Source organism: Pinus tabuliformis, chromosome 5_1, assembly GCF_031772625.1.
Source record: "Pinus tabuliformis cultivar Carrire ecotype Pingquan chromosome 5_1, CPIR1, whole genome shotgun sequence".
Taxonomy (NCBI): domain Eukaryota; kingdom Viridiplantae; phylum Streptophyta; class Pinopsida; order Pinales; family Pinaceae; genus Pinus; species Pinus tabuliformis.
Window position 1 is genome coordinate 707,603,823 of NC_142305.1, and position 25,517 is coordinate 707,629,339.

Here is a 25,517-nt window from a genome sequence, read left to right on the forward strand (position 1 = left end):
TGCTTGTGCTGCTCAAGTTTTTAATATTTAAAATTAATAAATTATAAGTTAATTTAATTGATTTATACATGAGCACAACAATCTAATCAGTAAGAACTCGCTTGAATTATAATTCAATTTAATAATTTCATACAAGAGTATAAGAATTTAATTGGTTTCTTTTTGAACGTAAAAATTTTGAATCAAATCGTGTCTGCAATATTTGAGAGCTGGAATTAGTGCATAAAAACAACAAGAAGAGCCGATTGATATTTGTCTGAGCAACCATCGAAAACCTAATCAACTTAATCACTAGTTGTTTTTTTTAGGGTTTCTGCGCAGCCCTGCGCATGGCAGAGGTAGCGAAGGGGAGCGATGCTCCCTCCACTAGCAATGCCATGAAGGAAGACTGGTTCACATAGGGATACAGTTCCTGGATCTGCACAAAAACATTTTTCATTCGTCAACCCATATTGGAGAAGCGAGCAACCCAGGTTAATTCAGAAGCCCAATGTCGCACTCCAGAGAGATGCCTACCAAAAGAGACGGTCATTCCAATGTTTGAAGTCCAGTCAAGAAAAATTGCTATGTATATATATATATATAGATGAAGCGCCATGTTCTGATCACTGAGTTCTTGGAATCTGGATTTGAGAAAAAGCATTAATGTGGTGGACGGAGTAAAAATCTAAGTTAAAAAGTCAGATAAAGCTTTAATTAGGAGCCAACGGTTTTTTCACTATTACTTTTCTTAATATAAAAGATAAAATATGAATATTTGAAAACTACTCATAATTTCACTGACCTTATTTAATGTTTAGGAAGATAATTTTTGTGTACATCAAGAAGATTTCAAAGTAGCCTCAATCTTGACTTAACTGTAATTTGGTGGATTGAATAAAAAAAATGGAAGTTAAAACCTCACATCAAGCTTGAATTAGGAGCCAAGAGTATTTTCACTATTATCTTTGTCAATTTAGGAGATAGAATAGGTATATTTGACACATAATTCAGCTGAACTTATTTAATATTCAGGAAAGATAGCTTGCATCAGGATGATTTCAAAGTAGCTTGAATCTGGATCTAAATGTATTCCATGTTAAGGGAGTTCTAAGAGGAAGAGACATTGGAGGGCATTGGAAACGCCATGGGAGATATGGTAAAAGTATCAAAAGCCACAAAACATGCAACATATATTTTATATGCAAGAATTTATTTATACATTAATATAGTAGAAAAGCTACTTGAATAGATTGACATCTACTACCACGATAAAATATGGAAGCAAACCTTACAATACAAGCATATCCCCTTCACATGTAGGAAATATCACAAACATGGGCACCTATTCCCCCACCAGCTCAGTACGAGAATAATGACTCAAAATGTTTTATTAAACCTAGGTATCACAGGACAAATCAGTGAACTCCTCAACCTCCACCCCTTGGCAATAATACCAAAATTAGCAATAGTTTTGATCCCCTAGCCAACCTAGAAACCTAGACAAACAAAAAACCATCACAGGTAGACCATATGAAAAACCCTTGTTTCATTAAGGGGAAGAGACACAGACAAACATATTAAACAATCTATAAGTGACTCCAAGCAATCCAAAAGAGACATGAAGACCATTTATTCAAGAAGTGATCATGGTAGAAAAGAAGGCCAAAATAGAGATCAAAGGAGAGGAAATGGACATAGATGCACTGGACATACTAAGAATGGTGAAGGCCCAAAAAGGTAAAGATCCTCATTCAATATAAGAACATCAAGTCAAAATACTGGAAAAACTTACCTCAAATCTTCACCTCATGTACAAATGTCTCTCTCCCGTTTAGGAGTTCAAACTCACTCATTTAAGGAAATTCCCAACACACACAAACAAGACAAAAAAGGCGCAGAAATCCTAGAAAAATAGATAGAAATGTTAATAAACTTGAAAAAGAATAAAGTTGATAATGGTGGTGCAACGCTCCAATAACCTTAACTCTAAATAAAATCATCTATTAGAGTATAATAGGACTTAATTGATAGAATAATTCATCATGTCCCAATATTGGTATCCAAAGAGCAGAATGAGACATTGTTAAGACTCCTATCTAGCAAGGGGGTAAAAGCAATAGCCAAGACAATGCCTAAGAAAAAGGAGCCTCCAAGTCCAAATGGTTTTATAATTGACTTTTTCCACATCTAACCTATAGTGAGGCAGGACCTTGTTGAATTTTCCTTATATCCAATATCTGGTCTACATCTATAATAGATCATTGACACACTAAAGATACACAACGACGAGCACTTTGGATAGCGTAAATGTAACAACAGTGAATCAATAAAGTAACTCAAATAAATATGTGGCCAAAAACACTTCTTCTTAGTCCATCAACAAGAAATACATAAGTCTCTTGTTTCAGGGATAATGACCCTCTACAAAAACATGATACAAGACTAGTATACAACAGCATACGCTACGGCTTGAAATCAACGGCATTTAGCTTTCAATCTACCCAAAAGAACAAGTACAAAACAAAAAACTTAACCACTAATGTAGCCCCTTCACAAGAAACTCTTTTAGTCCTTTTTTGTGCTCGACACATAGTTGTCTTTTGCCTCCTTGCCATAAAGATTTGGCTCCTTTCAGATCTCTTTCAAGTCAATTATTCACAAAGGTCAAGTCCTTCATACCACTTGCATTCTAGACTTCAAAAAAACTTTTTTCTTAGAACAAAAACCTTATTTCATCTTTTGTTGGCCCAACTTGGTTCTCAGACACCTTCACTAGCTTCTACAAAAACTGAGGCTTTTTGGACCCTCAAACTAGGCTTGCATCCACCTCAAAAACCCTTCATCCTACGTCCAAGTAACAGAACACTCTCCTACCTGTGGTCACCCTTAAAACAACTTCACTAACCTCCAGAAGGGCTCGACTATCCCTCTATACTTCTCGGCCATGCTTGTGTATCAACTAAGGGCTAAGGACCCTCCATTAACAAAGAATAATAGACCATAACAAAGTGCCAATACTTCCCTTTTGCTTGGCAAGTCCATAGGTTTCAAACTTCTATTCTAGCACACTGAGATATTAACTTGAACCCACAGCCAAGGTATAGACTCGACCTCCTTCCTCTTTGATAGAAAATCCTTGTCAATCACATAAATTGTCCTTTCAACTTGTCATGTTCTAGTTGTAGCTCTCTCCTGTAGGATTGATTTTCTTCATGAGATGAGTTGTTATGTCTGTCCATAGGTCTCTTTAATTTATAGTTGTCCAGTGATTGTCTTAGAATCCCTTAATACCATTAAGGATCTCCACTACAATAATTAGAATAAAAAACCAATTTCTTTAGGTCTCATACCCACGACTTAGCTTCAAAACACACGAGCTTGGGTACTTTGTCCATAAAGTGGGTTTTCTGTCACAAGTCAAGTATGCTAGACATATGGGAGTACATCCCAAGCTACACTTTTCAACAACACTCCCATTTAGCAAGTGAGGTACCTCCATTCCTCAAAAGTAACTCGTGAGGAACATAATCCTGATCTCTAGCATCCATCACTGCAGTGTACCCTGAAGAATGAGCAAAACTTTCCTCAAAAGTGTGCCTTCCACCAAAAGCCTCTTGATTCTTTCTCTCATGATAGGCCCTCAGGCCATTCCAAGGTTCCTTCTTGCTAGCTATATAAGTATCCTTACTTGCCACTAACCAAGTGCCCTTTTTGGGTTGCAGATTCTCCATTTGAACCTCAAACACTCACTCGAACTTGACTCCCTTTGAGTCTCAGGAACTAGCTTCTTCCCTTCATCTATAGGCTTTCCCTTTAGCTTTTGTAGACCACTCTCACTAACTCTAATAATCACTCCTACAGGGTTAGATCCTCTAGAATTGAGAATCACCTTTCCATCTTTGGAACATTACTTCAAAACCCTTAGCCTCAATTATTGAGACAAACAATGCTCTACACTTGAGATTTGATACCCACAACACATCCTGGACTTGTAGCAGCCCTCCTAACTCCATCCTGAATGGCACCATCTAACCCTCTAACAGTATTTTGACTCCTCGACACTGCCATCAATGAATCATGTGTTAATTTTTCTTAGGGCTAGATTGTTCTTTGCTTTGATAATTGCATTTCAACATTTTCATATTAAATTCACCCCATAGGATCATGTCATTAATCAGATTTACAACATTATTAAACAACATATGCAATTATATAGAAAGAATAACACCATCATCAATGAAGCGGAACACAAAGGAATAATAGAAGAAAAGCATTCACATATAGAGACACCATAATTGGTCTGAGACCAAGGTAAAACCCACTACGGGGAAAACCCTTTAAAATTCTTCTTCTTATTAGATTGTCATTGAATGATTTAGCAAAAAGAGAGCACAATGACCCATATCTTTCATCATAACCTATCCAACAAAATAAACTAGACAATATCCATAAAATGAACCTAACCATGCCAATAATCCAAAACACTGATTCAGAACCCTGCAATCAACTATTACTGACTGAGGTCAACTGCAGAACCTTGTGGTCAACTGGCGAAATCTTATGTCAACTAAAAAAATACAACCTTCAGATTCTAGTCATAGGGAAGATGTGTCATGCATGTCATTGAAAGGCTTCCGTCAAAATTTCTCCATCATGCATGCGACTACAACCTAAATTTCTCCATTATATGCCTGGGCTGAGACCCAAACACTAAAAACAAAGATGTTAGCTTCAGACCTATGCCAACCAATCTCTGCGAACTTGCCTCGTACTATGTGAGCCAAACCAAAGAAGAGAACAGAAAAATCCTCAATGATGATAACCTTCCAAGGGTGTCCAATTTGCTTTAGGGTCGACCTGATCAAATATGCACATGTGGACTTTAATTCAAAAATACACTTTCCCTTGTCCAAATTGGGTGCTTCAATAGTCACAATTGGTCCTCTCGAAAAGAGGAATCTCATTGCATGGTTGGAATTTTTCACTGAGCTACTAAATTAAAACTCCCTCTCAGGAAGGGAGAAATTCCAATTACATCATGTAATCATAGTAAGTATCAAATCATATCCTGTCTCAAGTATTTCGACATCAAATGTCGACACTGCTCATCTTGGTTCATCTTTACTTATTCTTGGTTATCTCTTGATTGTCTCTACTCATATGCTTAACATTCTCAAGTCTAAAAGAAAATAATTTGATATCGGAAGGGAGCATAAGCTACCACCCTCTATTCATCTAGCAACCACCTCTAACACCCAAAATCACCGCCAACAAGGAGCCCAGACTACCACCCAGCAAACATCAATGGGAAGCCAAATCTATGACCCGCATCGACATCGGAGAGCCTAGCTCAATTCCGAACAACATCAAGCAGTACATCTCAACCTAAAAACATATCGAGGAGCTTAGTCTCAACCCAGAACCACATAGGGGAGCATATCTCAACCGAAAATTGCATCAGAGCGCATATCTCAACCTGAAATCCCATGGGGGAGCAACACATCTTCTACCCCATCTCGAGAAATAGGGGATATAGGGTAACACATCTCAACCCATCATATTTCCCATTGATCTTCCCAACAGTGACGGTCAATAGCCATGTGGTAGAACACCTGCATCATAATCTAAGCTTGGGTGAGATACCCGACTTACCAAAGGTAAGAATCACACACCCCCAAGCCTCCTCAACCCGTTGGCCAGACAGGTAGGGATAATCCCAATAAGCCAAGCTTGTGGGTATGATTCCAATTGGGGTATACTTTGCAAGGACCAAGATAGGGGGAGATACCCATCTTGTCAAAACAGAGAAGGATCACACACACAGTATGGGTAACAGATACAGAAGCCGCATATGTGACCCTATTGTCCAGAGATTCTTGAACCCCAGGAGCCCTCCATCACAATTTCTCACCCTAGGAGCTCAAACAAGGGGGAAGAGTCGGCTTAGTGTTCTCGATTAGTCTTTCTCTCTGTAGATTGGAAACATATCATCATACTCATACTCAGTATCTTCTTAATCATAATGTCGCAATAGCAACAATCTCTTGTTCATGCAGGACATAAAATCTAACATTATATTAGAACAAATATATATATATATATATATATCAGAAAACGATACCTTGTTCATCCTCCCTCTAATACAGGCAGTAACCACAAGCCTAAGGCTGTCCCTTATCGCAGCACTCTCTGAATATATGAAGACATCTTAGTTCCAACTATTTATGGGATTCTCTGTCAACCGGATTCCACTCAATATTATCTCCATGTATTTGTGCAATATCTATAGTTTTCCCAAATAGCTCTCAAAGAGCTTCATTAACCTACCTCATCGTTATCCATGCCAGCAACATCGTACTTAACCTTGCTCGTGCTTAAAGCTATGGACTTTTCATCAAAATATAATTGTTGTATCTCCCCTACTAAAGAAATACCCATATGTGCACATCTCATCAATAATGATCCTAACAACATCAGTACATCCATGCAGTCACATTTCATAGGAAGAATATATCAGACTAAGAATTTTTTGACCCATGCAAATATCTTTAAGGGTGCTCGACGACAACTCAATGTGTATAAAGTTGTTCAATCATGAATTCACCAAGGTTCTATGCAATATATATATATATATATATATATATACGAATAGTTGTTCACACATAACATTAATGCTTCAATCAAATATATGTTGCAATGTCGGGTTCAACAATATCTCTTCATAGCTTCTTGAAATTCAATCGAAGTGTCCAAGGATCCATATTTCCACTTTCTTAAATAACTTCACAATGTAGATTTTGTTTTTCCAACTTCAGAACGTAATTCATCATGCCATGATTCTTGATTTTTAACTTAAGAGGCAATTTCCCTCTTACATTGATCATTAGAGGCTCATTTCCCATCAAGAATAAACCATCAGTGTATAATATCAAAATCAAATCCATACCTTGGACCACTTTTTGAAGTAGAGGTTTGGATGGCCACATCTTCCTGGCTTCGCCAGATGACTGTTAATGTAAACATACCAGGGTCAGGGGGCTTGCTTCATATCATGCTTTTTGCAAACATAACACTTCCCTAAACCAATATGCTAAGTCTTACAAAAATCATTATTGTGCAATCAAATCAACTAAGTCAACTTATCATACCCTAGATGCCAGATCAAAACTAATATCAAAATCATAAAAGTTTTTGGCAGTGTTCCTATGAAAAAGATTTTTGGACCAAATTTTAGGTGGAGCTCATATCCAAATACGAAATCACAACATTTTATTTATCCAATCAAAATTTATCAAGCCATCCTAATGATCATAGCATGAATCATTTCTGCCACTAAATATGAATTGATACATCAGGGAAAAGTCATATAAGCTTCATGCATATACCAAGAATGAGTCATACAAGTTCCATCCATTCATCATGAGATTACTTCATACTAAATCACAATTGTTTAAAATTCAACAAATGTGCCAAAGACAATGAGGCCAATACAAAATCAGTATTGAATACCAATATTAGTTTTTGAAAGTCACTATTCCCACATAGCATTGTCATCAAGGCAAATCATCAATTATCAAGTACCAAATTAGATCAAAACTCTAAACCATTATCTTTGAGAATTCAAATAATCCATAAGCCAAAACATATTTATGAATTATCATGCACCATGCCAAAAATCCAATGCTAGTCATCTATATTAAACCAATAAGTCAAATCTTGTCAAACCATTGCAGTGGTCATCAAATATTGTCATATACTAGGTTTAAAGCATATTTCAGTCCCGTGCAAACACAAGTTTAGTCAACACATTCACATTCTCTATAGTAAGTCAAATTTTTATACTTCCCTGCTCATAGGACATTCTATTGTCTGCTTCATGTCCCTTGCATTGTCATACTCTAGGTGCACTCTTGATTTTATGCATCAAGCTTCAATTTTTTGTGACCTACAAGCATATCCACACCCATAGGATTTCTTCTGTGGGGTTGTGAGGCTTGTAACCACACTGATAAGCTTGCTCCCATCTAGAGGGAGTACATCTCAACCCGAAACCATATTGGGGAGCTTAGTATCAACCTGGAACCACATAGGAGGGCACATCACAACCCAAAATCACATCAATGAGCATATTTCAATAAAGTGCACACATAAATATGCCGCCCAAAACACTTGTTATCCCATCAACAAGAAATACATAGGGATCTTGTACCAAGAATAATGGCCCTTTAAAAAACCTTGATACAAGACTAGTATACAACAATACACACTAGGGCTTGAAGTCAGCTCCTTTTGCCTTTCAATCTTCCTAAAAGAACAAGAGAAAAACAAACAACTTGTTGATCTAGCCCCTTCACAACTAGTGTTTCCGGTCCTTATTTTCCCTTGAAAGGTGGTTATCTTCTGCCTCCTTTACACATAGATTTAGCTCCTTTAAGATCTCTTTCAAACCATCTACTCATTATGGTCAAGTCCTTTAGACCACTTGCATTCTAGCCTTCAATCATTATTGTCCACAAACTCCCATGATGAACAAACCTCATGGATTCAACTCATCAACCTGTTCTCCTTGGAAGAACAACCTTACTTCACCTCTTGCTAGCCTATGGTCACCTTTAAAATAGCTTGGTTGAACTCCATAAGGCCTCGCTTGTCTCTCTATACTCCTCGACCCTGCCTATATATCAGTTAACGCCTAACAACCCTCCTTTAACAGAGCAAAATAGATTATAATGGAGTCTGAGTATCTCCCTTTTGCTTGGCCAGTCAAAACAAGGATTTCAGCCTTCTATTCCAGCAAACAAAGATATAAACTTGAACCCTTGGCTAGGGGACAACCTCAACTACTTTCCTCTTGATAAAAAATCCTTTTCAATCATAAAAATCGTCCTCTCAACTTGTCCTCTTCTAGATACGTATCTCTCTTCTATGCTTGATGTTCTTCATGAGATGAGTTACCATGTGATGATTGACCTCTCCATAGGTCTCTTTAATTTATAGCTCTCTAATCATTATCTTAGAAGCCCTTAATTCCATTGAATGAGCTCCACTATAATAATTAGAATAAATATTCAATATTTTTGGGTCTCAAATCCAAGACTTTGGGTTAAAGACCCACAAGCTTCGGTACTTTGCCCACAAAGTGGGTTTTCTCTCACGAGTCAAGTACCCTAGACATGTGGAACAACATCCCAAGCTACACTTTTCGATAGACCTCTAGGTTGTAATAGAGGTATTGAAAATAACTTTATCAATCCTTCCAACACTAGATGCCACATTTCTTACCCTAGCTCTTAAAAACGAGAGAGTTGATGACCCATGTGGATTTAGGGCCATTTCCTTATGTAATCTGATTTACAAAAACATCACAAAGGTAATAGTGAATAGATTAAAGGATATTATCCCCCAACTAGTCTCACTAGAGAAAATAGGGTACGTGCAAGGTCGACATATTCTTGATGTGATATTGGTGGCTCATGAAGTAATCCATTCCTTAAAGAGCACTAAAAGATCAAGAATGTTAATCAAGCTATATCTCTCTAAAGTTTTGGAAAACAATAAAATGGGACTTCCTCTTCTAGATCCTCTTAATGTTCAATTTTGCCAGTGATTGTATCAAATAAATTAAGGCATTAATCTCTTCATCCTTATTTCACTGTTATTAAACAAGTATCTTGCTAGGAATTTCTCGACTTCGAGAGAAATCCATCAAGGGAATCCCCCATCCCTTTTCCTCTTCATACTTATTGTTGGAAGGCTGATTTATGCTCTTAAGGAAACAATCTTGAACAATAAAGTGAAAGGAATCATATTATTTGGAGAAATTTACCCATCTCCTCCAATAGTTTGTTGATGACACTATGTATGGGCTCCCCTGCTGCAAATGAAGGTTAAACTACATACAACACCCTAGGATATTTCACAATGCCTCAAGTATGGATATGTATTAAACTAAATCTCAAATACTATTTTTCCATACTCTTCTTGCAGTGCAAGTTCATGTAGCCCAATTGTTAGGCTACCAATGTTGTATGCTTCCCTCAAAACATTGAGTTGTTAACCAAAATAAATAACAAACTAGTTGGCTGAGCATTTTGTTCTCTTAACATAGCAAGCTATCTTATTCTCTTAAAATTAGGCATTCAATTTCTTCTATACTATCTCATTTCAATGATGATGGCTCCCAGCGCCATTCATAACTCCATTCAAAGTATCCAAAAAAGAAAACAAAATGGCCATTGGTAGCTTGGGATTAACTCTGTGACCCCAAAACTCTAAGCACAGTCGAAGGGGGGAAACTATGGTGTAGATAGCTACAAGGGTTGATAAGTGTGACAACCCTTATCAAGAGAAATTTGGAACCACAAAAACAACAATAATATTCCCACCAATCAACTTATATGAATGAACTGTTTCCAACCTAGATCCTCCAAATTTTGGAATTTGGCTAATAAAAGCATGCATCTTACGTAGAAACACAGATTATGGGAAAAGAGAGATGGTTTCATTGACCTCTTCTAGGAATATTCTTGGAAACAACTCCCAAAAATCAACGAATTGAATGACTTAGAGAGTCTAAGGATCAATACAAAAGAAAAAGACAAACATATGGTGTTGGATAATTGGGCACAAAATAACTCCAATAATCAATAGAAAAAATAGCTACAAAAAGATAATTTGAATCCCTGGCCACATGGAGGAGAATGGAAACCTCTTTGGCAAGGTATGCAACAGTGACTCATTCCTCTCTCACAAGAACCATATAAGATTCATTTGGGTCACAAATCAAGTTGATCCTTTTCTTTTAAGAGGGATACTAATTAAAACCAAACATTATAGGATCAGCCCATGGAAGAAATTATGAAAACCCTCTAAGGAAAAACATTTAGCCAAAATTTTCATTTTTCCTCTAACTCCTTGTCAAAGGAAAATTTATCACTTGGGATAAACCCCTCAAAAAACGATTATTTGGGCCATTGTTATGCAATCCTTGCATATTCATATAAAATAAAGTAGAATATATTTTTAATTGTTTCCCTGTGGAAAATGCAATCAAGAATGCAATGGCAGCCCTAATGTGTCAATCAAGCTACGATAAGAACAACATTAATGATACCATTAAGGACTGGAGGAAATTTCCTTCTTGAATCCTACCTTTTATATAATTCACATGTTTCTGCCTAGTTTCATTCTATGGGGACATATGGAAAGAAAGAAACCATAGAATCTTCCACAACTATTCTCTCACCCAGGAATTTCTTTGGACCAAAATCAAGGACAATTTTAGAGAATCAATCGTTTCCCAACATTTCTCAGAACAAGATATGCATGCTAAATATTCAGATACTAGTATTCTTAAATATTGGACTCTTGTATCAATGCCTTTTCAACCTTAGAATTCGCCCTCCCCAAATTAATTTTCCATCCCAGTTGTTTGGAAGCCCCATCCTCTTTTTTTCATTAAATTGAATTTTGATGGGGCTATTACCACACAATCTAGCAAGTCCCTAAGGAAGTGATACCTAAGAGACAACTACTATGATAAATGACAACAATGGGACAATGATGTACTGTCACCTCAACCAATGTCCCATGTTCTTTACCAACTTTCACCAATGGGAGGAGTCCCAGTTGGAAGGAAAACACTTCAAATGGATATATCAATAATGAGGTACTAAGTGATTTAGCTAATCCCATTCAAAGATAGACACAATAAAGGCTCAATGCTTCAAAGAAGCTAATATGCTCTCCAAGAAAGACCTTGGAGTGAGAAAATCAAGACTTACAATTTGAGATATGCAATGATAATATGTATTCCTAAATTCAATACTCTAGGAGATGAGGTAGGACCTCTCAAAGGAGCTTTATGTGATAATTTAACACTTCCAAAATGCCATTTTCTCTCATTGAAAGAGCTAAGAAAGGCTAGCGGTAGACCTAGGGTTTTATGAATAAGTGTGGAAATAAATGCTTCCTAAGTGCCCACTAGGTCAGGGCAAGGGATGAAAGAAACCATAGAATCTTCCACAACTATTCTCTCACCCAGGAATTTATTTGGACCAAATTCAGGGACAATTTTAGAGAATCAATAGTTTCCTAACATTTCTCAGAACAAGATATGCATGCTAAATATTCAGATACTAGTATTCTTAAAGATTGTACTCTTGTATCAATGCCTTTGCAACCTTAGAATTCTCCCTCCCCAAGTTAATTTTCCATCCCAGTTGTTTGGAAGCCCAGTCCTCTTTTCTTCATTGAATTGAATTTGTATGGGGCCATTACCACACAATCTAGCAAGGCCCTAAGGAAGTGATACCTAAGAGACAATTACCATGATAAATGACAACAATGGGACAATGACCCACTGTCACCTCAACCAATGTCCCATGTTCTTTACCAACTTTCACCAATGGGAGGAGTCCCAGTTGGAAGGAAAACACTTCAAATGGATATATCAATAATGAGGTACTAAGTGATTTAGCTAAGCCCATTCAAATATAGACACAATAAAGGCTCAATGCTTCAAAGAAGCTAATATGCTCTCCAAGAAAGACCTTGGAGTGAGAAAATCAAGACCTACAATTTGAGATATGCAATGGTAATATGTATTCCTAAGTTGAATACTCTAGGAGATGAGGTAGGACCTCTCAAATGAGCTTTATGTGATAATTTAACACTTCCAATATGCCCTTTGCTCTCATTCAAAGAGCTAAGAAAGGCTAGCAGTAGACCTAGGGTTTTATGAATAAGCGTTGAAGTAAATGCTTCCTAAGTGCCCACTAGGTCGGGGCAAGGGATGAAAAACGGACTCTTATGATTTATTCCACAAAATACAATGTGCATACAACCCTCAAGAAAGACACCTATCCAAGGAAATACAAGCAAGGTTTCCCTTCTAGAGCACACCTTGGGCACAAGAATTTATGGATAAAATAATGTGAGAAATAAACCAAAATTGGAGATCCTCAAGACAACACCTCAAGGAAGAGTCTTGTCTAAATACAAAAATTCCTCCTCTAAAGGATTTCGTTTGATTCCCTAGCAAGTCGTCCAAGGAAAGAGGGACTGAAATTTTGGGAGGAGAAAAATGGGAAGAAAAGGAATTTGTTCACCAAATGACTTAGGATAGTGCCTTGTCTCCTAGGTTTATAGAGTCCTATATGATTAGATAAAGCCAAATTTATCTTCAATGAGGTCAAAAGATGATGTCATAGCTACCACCATTCAAAAATTACCTACTATAAGAGTATGGAGTTTCATGACGATAAATAACATTTCATCACTAGGAACATTCATTCCATGTTATATCATGAATAACATATGAAAGAGCCAACCAAATAGCATTCAAAATGATCTTCAACAAAAATAGGGCACAATAGCATTTACTCTAGTTACAACAATTACATACATTAGACTATTTGCAAAGAAAGATTTCATCAACAATGGCACTTACAAAATAGCCATGCAATATATCCACATTAGAGGAAATTTTAGCTTAAGAGTGCACATAAATTTTCGACGTAATTTCCATTTCATAATATGTAAACCAATCAAATTTCTTTAAATTTAAAAAGAGGTACATCTAAATATTTTGGAGGGAAAAGAAGAAAGCTTTTTTTAATTGTATTTCTAGCTTATCTCTTTATAGGTACTCAATTTTCAAGTGGATACACTCATTGGATGTGAAATTAAATTCCACATCCAACGAGTACCCACTATGCATACTTTTGAGAAAACCCACATTAATAAAAATTGCAAAAACATTAAAAAAAGTGTCCAACATGCTTTTTTAATTGTATCTTCAACTTTTATCAATTTTGGTCTTCACAAAAGTATGCGTAGTGGGTACTCGTTGTATACAGAATTAAATTATGCATTCAAAAAGTTCCTACACTTAAAATTTGAGTAAACCTATAAGGAGATAAGCCAAAATTAAAATTTAAAAAAGTAGTTTTCTTATTTTCCCTCCAAAATTCATAACTCTAGTTTTATTATCTTAACTATTATTTTATTATTTTTCTTTAGGATGCCACTTTTATAGGCTGAAATTTCCTCTAATGTCCCCATTCAATTAGTAGCTCCAAGAAGAGGTCAAAAATCAGCTCCAAATATCATAGTGCATCCAAGATACTCCAAAGATTCCAAGGGAAAAAGTGTGAATTACATAAGAGGGTCGAAAATCCCAAGTGATGTAATTGTGTTGTCATAAATGAGACTCCATTCTATTTGTATGAGTCTCTCTAAATAGATTTAACCTAACGAGCCCCCAAAATTATAAAACAATGTACTAAGAATAAGCCTTGGTCACAAGCCAATGAATAAGCCAACCATGTGCAAGATGAGTTGATGACATCATGATAGTGTAGGTTTGTTAGACGGCCATGTTGAGTCCTCTAAGCGTCATGATGAGAGAGAGGGCACCAATAAAGATGAATTGGGGGATGACCCCTAATTTTCCATGCAAGCTATCATATGGCACCCCAAAGTGGGTTTGGGACTCATTTGTTGGTCTCATTGATCTCCAAATGAAATAAAACCATGTATAATGCTCCAAATGATAGCTCCAATGATGGTTGTTTCCCTATCATGTCTCAAGGATGAGACAAACCTCTTATACTTGGACCAGGTGCCCTGATCATGCTAAGCCAATCAGGTCATGCTGGTTCAAGTGCATCATCTCGCAAATAATGTGGGCAACAAACAAGTTGTTGAAAGTGAAGAAAATGCCCATGGCATGAAATGATACTCAAACACATGATGGATTCCCATGGGTCTCAATGCATCCCCTAGAAATGTCAATATGATCCTCCTCTAGGGGGATCTTGTCCCAGTTAAGTTTCCTAGCCCATGATAAAACCACCTTCCAATTACATATATAATCCAATGTGCTTCATTACCATCAGGTACAATAATTCATTAGTGCATCTTAATTGAACCAAGCTTGTTAATCAAGGACACAAATGAGACCATAATGGGCTTCCCTTCCAAATTAGGGGCTTTAAGCATGTAATATAGTTACCTCCTTAGGTAGGAGTGGCTAATAAACAACCCTATTAGGTGTTCCTAATCCCTAAGGGGAAGACAAGTCCAAGGTACATCCTTGAATTGATAGAGGTCATGTTAATAATGATGAGATGGATAGCGACACAAGTGTCTCAACGCAAAATTCCATGGGTTCAAGGATGGTAATGACGAGGGATGTCCACATATTTCGGTGCATAGATGGAGGGATAAATCATGGATACATGAGTTACCCCAGCGTTTGCTTTTCCACCCTTCTTCATTTTCCTTTTTCCTAGTCTTGATTTTCTTTGTATTACTATTCGGGGCTCTAGGAGATGAGAGCATGTTGTGTATGATATAATAAATTATTACACCCTCAATGTGGTGCAATTCATCGCCCATTAGTGGTTGGGATGCGAATCAGGGTGATGTCCATAATGAAGTTTGAGAGCTCATGTTTGGCTCTTGCCCATGTTCTAATATAATGTCCTCACCATCTTTTGCATTTTATAATATTCTTTTGTTTTGTTTCTTTCTTGTGGCCATGATATTGTTTTAACCTCCCTTTTTTAGTTGCATCAACATTCAAGGCAACATTTTTGGACACCCAAACATGTCAACAAGAGGAGGGGGAGTACCAGTGCCCTGTGGACCCAATGGTCTTTGGGACCCAGAGAGGGAGTATGATGAAATAGGGCTTGTAATGTGCAAAGGGGAGTTAAAAATGTGAAATGGGAAAACAGGACCATGCTACAAAAATCAGGGTTTCCCAAATAGTGTCCTTCCTAAATCTATAAGCCAATAGGAGATATCCCACGAGACTAGAATTGAGTATTAACCCCCAATTTAAGGTGATGGAACAAAACTATAGTTAAAACCCCTCCTCCTCCTTCCAAGTCACCCAATAATTCATTCTCAATGTGCCCAAGTACAAATAAGCATAAACCCCTGATTTAAAGAAAAACATACCTTTGAGGTTGGATGACCCACCTTCAAACATATGCTCTTGACAAATGGGCGAGGGGACATATGATTGGCTCAAAGAATGGAGATCAAATGGAACAATACATTGGCTACACTTGGTGGTTGTGAGGGGTTGTTGGGTATTAGATGAAGACAAATCTAGGATAAAAATCCTCCTATGGGGTAACCCACTTTTCGTGGGTAACATTTGGCTCCCACTAGGACATGAGCTCACTATAAAGAGCATGAACCATGTACTCAAATGGGTGTTCATGAGAACACCAACGATCCTCTGAGACCGAGGAACTATATTCTCCACATCACAATCAATGTCGGAAGCACATGTCCTGAGCATACTTTTATCACCCATGTTTTCATCAAATAATAAAACATACAGAAAAGAAAATATATTCTATGATACAAATCTAATATAAATGCATCGACTTTAGCATGATAACATTATATGATGATATTAGTTATGTGAAATCAATATACAATGCATCTTACTCTAACATTCATAATAGACAACGTCAAATGTCCTCGAGAAAACATTCCTCAAGGAGTTGCCCATATACAAGGAGGGGGATGGGCTGCCCATCAAGAGTCTATGTATGATAGGAGTTCACACCATTTAATTTCAAAGATATTATAGGGCCCAATCCATAGGTTGTCCAACCTCTTGTGCATAGCAGGCTTGTCTCTTCTCTTATCCCATAAGAGGACTAATGTTCCATGTTCAAGGGTTTTATCCTTTACATGTTTATCGAAGGTGCCTTTCATCTCTTCATGGATTCGACCAAGCTTATCAATAGAATTCCTCCAAATTTCATCAGCCTCTATGAGTTGATCAATCCATGCTTGTATGGAATCTTTTTTATTAGTGAAAGCCTTGAAACATTCAAGTACAGGCAATTGCAGTTGGACAGGTAACTTAGCCTCAACTCTATAGACTAATTAGAACGGGTTGTATCTTAGATTCACTTGTTTTCTCCCACCATTCGCTTTATAATACTCACGAGGTTCTTGTTACTTGATTCAACCTGGCTACTTCCTTGAGGGTAATAATTTGATGAATGCAACAATATTATTCCATAGTTATTGCACATCTATGTTAGTGCCATATAATCAAATGCTTTGGCATTATCAGTTACAATCTTATTGGGCACACTAAATCTAGTAATAATTTTCCTCAAGGAAATCCATGACACCCTAGTCAATTGCCTCTTTCGTAGGTATGGCTTCTACCCATTTGGTAAAGTCATCAGTGGTGATAAGTATCAATCTATGCCCATTGCTTGAATTATCTTTGAACTTTCAAATGGAATCAAGACCACATTTCCGAAAGGGTGCTTCTACTATGACACTATTTAGAGGCATAATGGTCAGTGGTTGCATCAACAAAAATGGAGGACCAACAATATCCTCCCCTTAATATTTTGTGTGCAATAGTTCTAGCTACATAATGTCCCCCACAAAATCTAGCGTTAAACTCCTTTACAAGGTTTTGTGCCCTCATCTTTATTTACATGTCAGAGGACAACTCCATCGAAGCTCATCCAACCAAGACCTTCTTGGGTAAAGCAATACTTCACAGCCTTCAACCTAAGGGCTCTTCTTTTGTTATCAACTAACCCTGTAGGAGCAGTAAAGTTACACAAATAGTATCATTATTTTCAAGTTCAATAGCAATAGCACACACTTGCTCACTTTCCCCTTCTTAGATGGCCTCATTATTGTTTTTCAGTCAACATCTCAGCCAAACCTTGTCCCTTGAAAATCTTTTTGTGGTGGATCTCTAAATCTTATTCCTATATTTTCACTACCCACTTGCCCCTTGACCTAACGCAATCAATTTGTGAGAGAACATCCTTTACAGCAAGGTATTGAACATAGGCATATATTTTATTGTACCCCACATGCGCTTGGAAAGATTTGAGTGATTTGACAAGGGAATAAACTTACTTTTCAATGACAATATATAGTGTCTCAGCATCTCTTAATGGTTTTCTCCTAAATGCTATGGGTTGTTCATTGTCTTCATCATTTTTTAACATGAGTATACCAGAAATCGTATCCTTTGAAGCAAACTAATATATAATAAAATGTAATCAACACTACTAAGAACATGGGTGGAAGCAATCTTTTCCTTGATTTCTTCAAAATATTTTTCCTTGGTGCTATGCCATACATAAGGTGTGTCCTTATTTAGCAAGTCATTCATTGGTTTAACAATTAGAGCAAAATTTGGTATGAATCTTCTTATAAAATTAATTTTGCCAAAGAACAACCTCAAGGCGCCCTTGTCTTTTGGGGCAGGTATTTTCTTAATGATTCTCGTCCTTTCACGTTCAATGTTACTTTCTTCTTTAGATACAACATGTCCTAACAACTTACCTTAATCAAACCCAAATATAGACTTTCTTGGATTGAGGGATATGTTACACTGCCTACATTTCTCAAATACCTTCCTTAGATGCTTGCACTGATTTTTTCTTTCCTTAGATGCCACAGTCAAGTCATCCTATTATATTTCCATTATTTTTCCTATAAGGTCTCTAAAGGAAAAGTACATGGCTCTTGGAAAGGTAGAACCAACATTTAACAAACCAAATGGCATCCTTAGATACATGTAAGTTCCCCAAGCGGTAGGAAAGGAAGTTTTCAATCGATTTTCTCCCTGTACCATGACTTGGTTATATCCAGAGAAACCATCAAGGAATGACATAATTTTGGAACCAATTATTCTTTGCGAGATATTTTCCATGTTAGGAAATGGTTAATTATCATTCAAGCAAACTTGGTTAAGATCCTTAAAATCAGTGCACATCCTAATGTTTCTTGTCTTTTTTCAAGCAACCACATGATTTCAAATCCATGAATATTGTCAGATGGAAGAAATGATTCTGGGATCCACCATCCTTTGAAGCTCCTCCATGACTAAGGGAGCAAGCTTTGGGTTCATCCTTCTTAATTTTTGTCTCACGAGCTTTGCTCCTTCTTGGAGAGGAATAGTATGTTGTATGATTTTGTGACTATATGCATTTAAGTCATAATAGGACCAAGAAAACACATCTTTAAATTCTCTCAGCAGGATTTCAAGTTATTCCCTTTTGTGCTTAGAAAACCCCTTCCCTATTTTGACTATTTGAGGACAGGAAGATGTTCCCAAATTGAGATTTATCATATCAGCTGAGTCTAGAGCTTCAGGTTTGGTTATGATTTTGTCATCTCTGTCAAATTGTTCTTCATTAACCAAATCTTCCCTTTGGTTTTATGATTCGTTATTATTTTGGAGAAAACCAAAAATCTCCTGATCATTTTGAAAACAAGCCAATGGTCTTCATAGTAAGGAATGACTGGCCTATATATGGTGTCCATGACACACTTCCCTATTTTAGAAATGTCTTTGTTAGAGTATTGGGAGTTGGATGTTGTTACAACAAGATCGTCGACAATATGATTGTGGGTTCTAAGGACAACTTGGATGGAGAATTTGTTGAATTCCTTAATTAAACTAGTAACCTACTTCTTGTCAGGTCTCAACTTCTCATCCTTAATGTTGAAAGATCCCTTCACCTCGGAGATAATTAAATCGAAATCACCTATATCGATCAATTATTGAATTTGTTTGGTGCAAACAACATCAAGTCCTAGCAGGAGGGATTCATACTCAACTATGTTGATAGTACAATCAAACTGAATCCTTAAAGAAAATAGCGTGTAATCCTCAAATGGGGAAATTAGTACTATACTGGCTCCAGAACTAGTTTGTGAGCAAGCTCCATCAAAATACATAATCCACAATCCTATATGCTTTGTACCCTTACTAGGCTCGTCCCTATACAACCTCCACTCACCAAAATCATAATATTCTTCTCTTAGTTCTTCATTCATATTCCCATGAACGAGTGATCATGGGCCTAGTAAAGTTATGTATAGGTATGATGGCACAAGAATTCTCTCCCATGGGAACTTTAATACAATATTTATCCTTATTGATGGTTGGGTTTAAGTCCACCACCCATTGTTTAGAGAAAAGCATCCCCCATGAGGGAGCTACTCTAACCACAAATCATGGCAATGTTTCAGTGCGGTTAATTTTGTAAATAAAACTACTTTCCTTTTATTATCCCATGGACTTCAAATTCTTTGGAATCAGTTAGAAACTTATTTGAATAACATCTAGACACCTGTAGCCCCACATCCTACATTACTCTTAAAGGCATCATGTTGATTGGTAATCAGAGTCAAGTACACAATTCCTCATAATACACTCATCAACTTTTAAGGAAATATAAAATAGGAAGAAATCCAAGTCACACTTATGCAAATATACCATAATTGGAGTGTCAACATTAGTACTCCCATGAAGTATTAGTTTATGCCTCTTTCTCTTTACCTTAGTCCCTTTTGATAGGACTATGTCTTTGCTAGGGGGTGGCCTACCTCTTTCCAGGGGCATAGGTGTAAGGTCCCTTCATTTCCCATTACCAGAGTGCACTACATTCATCATGATTTCCTTCATAGCTTGACATACTTCAAGGGTGATTTTTTGGGCTTGAAGGATGCTAGTAGGATTTTTTTCCCTAGCCGCATAAGCTATTTTTCCTATAAATTCTTTAAGGTAGACTACAAGGATGACTTCATTTGGGAGTTCTAAATTATAAAAGATAAAATGTATAAGGATGTTAAATATTTGGTTAAATTCTCTAATAGGCTCACCTTCCTCTCTTTTGCTTGAGAGAAATTCTTCTTATAATTCGACCAAGTCCCATTCTTTCACCCATCCCTTTCTAAAGATAGTGATGAAACCATATGAAGATGTAACAAAGCCATCAGACAAGGAACAAAACCAATCACGAGTAGAGTCCTCGAGAGTATAAAAAACATAGTCATGACTACATATTACTCCAATGCTCGGCCACCTATGAAATCATGGAAGAAATCCATGTGTCTGGGGTTGATCATGCTCCCTGCCACAAAGCTGGTGTATTTTATCATAATCAATGGTAAGAGGATGAGGGGATCCTAAAATGTTGTCAAAGTTTAAAGGAAGGACCACCCAATATGGCCATGGATGAGGAAATCTATGAATTCCAACCCTATCCACAAATGGGGGAGGAGGGGATTCATCACCCCTTTGTTGATATGTTAACATGGTTGGGGTTTCAACTTCCATATGGAATTATGGAGTCACCAAAAGAGGATCTATATTGTCATTGAAGGGATCACCTCTTCAAATTTTTTGACCGAGGTAGGCCTGCTTCCTCCCCGACAACCTCTGCAAAAATGTTACCACATAATCTAGCAGGGCCGTAAGGAAGGGAAACTTAAGGGACAACTACTAGACTAAGTGACAACAATCGGACAATGACCCACTATCACATTAGCCAATGTCTCCTTCTCTTTAAAGACTTTCATCGATGGGAGAAGTCCTTGAAGGAAGGAAATCAATTGAAATGAATATATTAATTACTAAGTACTAAGTGATTTAGCAATGCCCATTCAAAGAGAGACAAAATAAAGGGTCCATGCTTCAAAGAAGCTAACACACTCTCCAAGAAATACCTCGCGGTGAGATAATCATGAGTTAGGATTTGAGATGTGCAATGGTAGTATGTATTCCTAAGGTCAAGACTCTAGCAGATGAGGTAGGACCTCTCAAAGGTGCTTTATGTGATGACTTAACACTTCAAAAATACCCTTCACTCTCTTTGAAAGACCTTAAATGCTAGCACTAGACCTAGGGTATTATGAATAAGTGTGGGAAGAAATGCTTCCAAAGTGCTCACTAGGTCAAGGCAAGGGAGGATAAAGGATCTCTTAAGGTTTATTCCACCAAATACAATGACCATACAACCCTCAAGAAAGCCACTTATCGAAGGAAATACAAGTTAGGTTCCTATTCTAGGGCACACAAATTTATGGATGAATCATCGTGAGAAGTCAAGCAAAATTAGAGATCCTCAATGCAAGACCTCAAGGAAGAGTATTATTCGAACAAGCTGCAAAAATGCCTCTAAAAGGTTTTGTTTGTTGTGCTAGCTAACCGTCCAAGGAAATATGTGCCAAAATTTTGGGAGGAGAGAAGAAGGAAGAAAGAGAAGTCGATCACCAAACGCCTTAGGCCAGTGCCTTCTCTCTTGAGTTTATTGAGTCATAGATGCATTAAATAAAGTTTTCTTCAAGGAGGCTAAAAGATGATGCCCTAGCTACCACCTTTCAACAATTACCTATGAATAAAATATGAAGTTTCATGAAGAAAAATAATATTTCATCACTAGGAACATTCATTGCATGCTATATCATGAATAACATAAGCAAGAGCCAACGAAATAGCTTTCAAAATGATCTTCAACAAAATTATGGCACAATAGCATTTACTCTCGCTGCAGCAACTACAAACATTAGACAATTTGCAAAGAAAGATTTCATCAACAAGAGCAATTACAAAAAACCCATGCAATATATCCCTCCACATTAAAGAAGTAACTCCAAGACAAGATAAAAAATCAGCTCCAAATATCATAGTGCATCCAAGGTACTCAAAATATTCCAAGGGAAAAAGTGTGAATTACCAAAGAGGGCCGAAAATACCAAGTGATGATGATGACCTCTCACAAATGAGACTCTCTTCTATTTATATGATTCTCTCGAAATCGATTTTGTCTAATGAGCCCCCAAAATTATAAAATAATTTGCTAAGAGAAAGCCTTGCTCATAAGCCAACGAAGTAGTTATCACAGATTATGAATAAGCCATCCACATGTAAGTCAAGTTGATGATGTCATGATGATATAGGATAATTGGACGGCCAAGTTGATTCCTCTAAGTATCATGATGAGAGAGAGGGATCCAATAAATATGAATTAGGGGATGGCCCCTAATTTCCCATGTCAGACATCATGTGGAGCCCAAAGTGGGTTTGGGGCTCATCTGTTGGTCTCATGGGTCTCCTATACAACGCTCCAAATGAGGGCCTTGATGATGGTGCTTGCCCCCCCCCCATGTCTCAAGGATGAGACAAACCTCCTCTAGGCCTTGGATCAACTTCCATGATCATGTTAAGCCAGTTGGAGTCATGTTGGTCCAAGAGCATCATCTCGCAAATAATGTCAGCAACGAACAAGCTGCGGAAGGTACCGAGAGTGCCCATGGCAGGAAACGATTATCAAACACATGATGGAGTCCCATGGCTCTCAATGCATCCCCTATAAATGTTAATATAATCCTTTCATGGGCTTGGGCCCTAGTTAAGTTGCCCAACCCACGATGAAGCCACCTGTTAATTACATATAAGATGCAATGTGCTTCCTCACCATCAGGTACAATAATTCATTAGTGCATCTAAGTGAACCAAGTTTATTAATCGAGGGCAAAAATGAGACTTCATAATGGGATTCCCTTCTAAATTTGGGTCTTTAAGAATGCAATAGTGTTACCTCCCTAGGTAGGAGTGGATAATAAACAACCCTATTAGGTTTTCCCAAACCCTATAGGGAAGCACAATTCCAAGGTACATCCTTCAATTGATTGGGGTGATGTCAATAATGATGAGATGGACACATGGGTCTCAATGCCAAATTCCATGGGTTCAAGGATAGTCATGATGAGGGATGTCCACATAGATGTAGGAGGGAGAAATTGTGGATACATGAGTCACCCTAGCCTTTGTTTTTTCAACCTTATTCATTTTCCTTTTGCCTTCTCTTGGTTTTCTTTGTATTACTGCTTAGGGCTCCAGGAGATGAAAGCATGTTGTCTATGATATAAATAGTTATTTCCCCCTTAGGATGGGCCAATTCATCGCCCACTAAGGGTTGGGACGTGCAAGAGTTCCCTAATGATGTGGGGGCACTCATAGGGCCCTAGGAACGAGGGTGATGACCATAATAAAAGGGTAGATCTCATGGTTGGCTCTTGTCCACGCACTAATATAATTCCCTGACCATATTTTTTATTTTATAATATTTTTTTCTTTTATTTCTTGCTTGTGGTCGCGATATGCTTTTAACCTCTTTTATTTTCACTGCATCAACCTCTAGGGAAACATTTCTAGCCCTGCCCAAAACATGTTGACAAGGGGAGGGGGAGTACCAATGCCTTGTGGACCTAATGGTCATGTGGACCCATAGAGGAAATATGATGAAATAGGGCTTATAATGTGCAGAGTGGAGTAAAAAATGTAAAATAGGAAAATGGGATGGCGCTACCAAAATCAAGGTTTCTCAAGTAGTGCCCTTTCTAAATCTATAACCCAATAGGTGGGATCCCATAAAACTAGGATTACATTTAAGGTGAGGGAACAAAACTATAATCAAAGTTGCTCCTCCTTCAAAGTCACTTAATAATCAATGCCCAATGTAGCTAAGGAAAAACAAGCATAAGCCCTTGATTGCACAATGAAAAACAAACCTTTATGGTTGGATGGACCACCTTCAAACATACGCTCTCTACTTATGGGCAAGGAGACATAAAACTGAAACAATATATCAACTAACACTTAGTGGTTGTCAGTGGTTGTTGGTTGTTGGCTGAAGACAAATCTAGGAGAAAAATCCTCCTATGGGGTCACCCACTTTTGGTGCGTAGCAAGGGCCTCTAAGGGAAACCTGAGGAAGGGTTTAGTGGAGTATTTTGTGATCACCTAGGAAGGATCCTTTATCTTATTCTTGGTCCCATGGGAATTAACAACAATAATGCAGTGAAGTTCAATCCTTTAGAGATAGGTCTTCATCTAGCTTAGACTCAATAATTCTTTAAATTGGCCATAGAAGGAGACTCATAACTTGTCATTACCATAATCACTGCAATCCTCCATGCAATTGCTCCTATTAAAGTCTCTGCCCATTGGAATTTATAAAGTGACTTGAACATGTCCAAACATCCTCCCTTTAATCCCTATCATTATCTAACATATCCTGACATACTTGTAACATGTATAAGAAAAACCTTATTTTAAATGCCAATCTAGGATTATAAGCTTTGAAAACACATTCCACTATATATGCAAATTTGCAACCTAAATTCTTAGCCCTCATTTACTTGCATGAAATTTATACACTACAAACCGATATTATACACAGAATTGATGAAAAAATAGGTGGCATATTACGGGCTATATTTGCTAACCAAAAACAAATGACAAGTACAATTTTGAAACTAATGTATTTAACTTGACAACTGAATTCTAGTGTAAACCAACTATCTATTACTATAGAAATTAATTTCGGAAACTCAAATAGAAACTAATAATTTCAAGAAATAAGATTCCAATGTCCAGTGAATAGATTCAACAAATGAACTAGAACCGTCCTACCTAAATTGATTATAACACATACTATAACAATATATTAAAACTACCGTAAGACAAAGTTAAACACAAAACATAAATAAAATTTGCAGCTACAGCAATTAAGAGAAAACCTAATACAACTAATTTCAAGAAATAAGATTCCAATGTCCAGTAAATAGATTCAACAAATGAACTAGAACCGTCCTACATAAATGGATTATAACACATACTATAAAAATATATTAAAACTACCGTAAGACAAAGTTAAACACAAAAC

At 37.2% G+C, this 25,517-nt stretch overlaps 1 long non-coding RNA gene across 6 annotated transcripts in view; it reads right to left on the minus strand.

The window, feature by feature from the left end:
• The window catches only part of LOC149166888 (uncharacterized), a 127,514-nt gene that overhangs the window by 22,982 nt on the left and 79,015 nt on the right, over positions 1 to 25,517 (minus strand). The window contains exons 3-5 of one of the 6 annotated variants that reach the window (XR_016260900.1): positions 6,929 to 6,989; positions 517 to 623; positions 84 to 418 (exon numbers count right to left, since the gene is read on the minus strand). The exons of 1 other annotated variant lie outside the window; for it this stretch is intronic. This is a non-coding gene — a long non-coding RNA (uncharacterized LOC149166888). Of the gene's footprint in view, positions 1 to 83; positions 419 to 516; positions 624 to 6,928; positions 6,990 to 25,517 lie in introns of those variants that run through there. 4 more of the 6 variants (XR_016260896.1, XR_016260899.1, XR_016260895.1 and 1 more) reach the window with 4 other exon arrangements.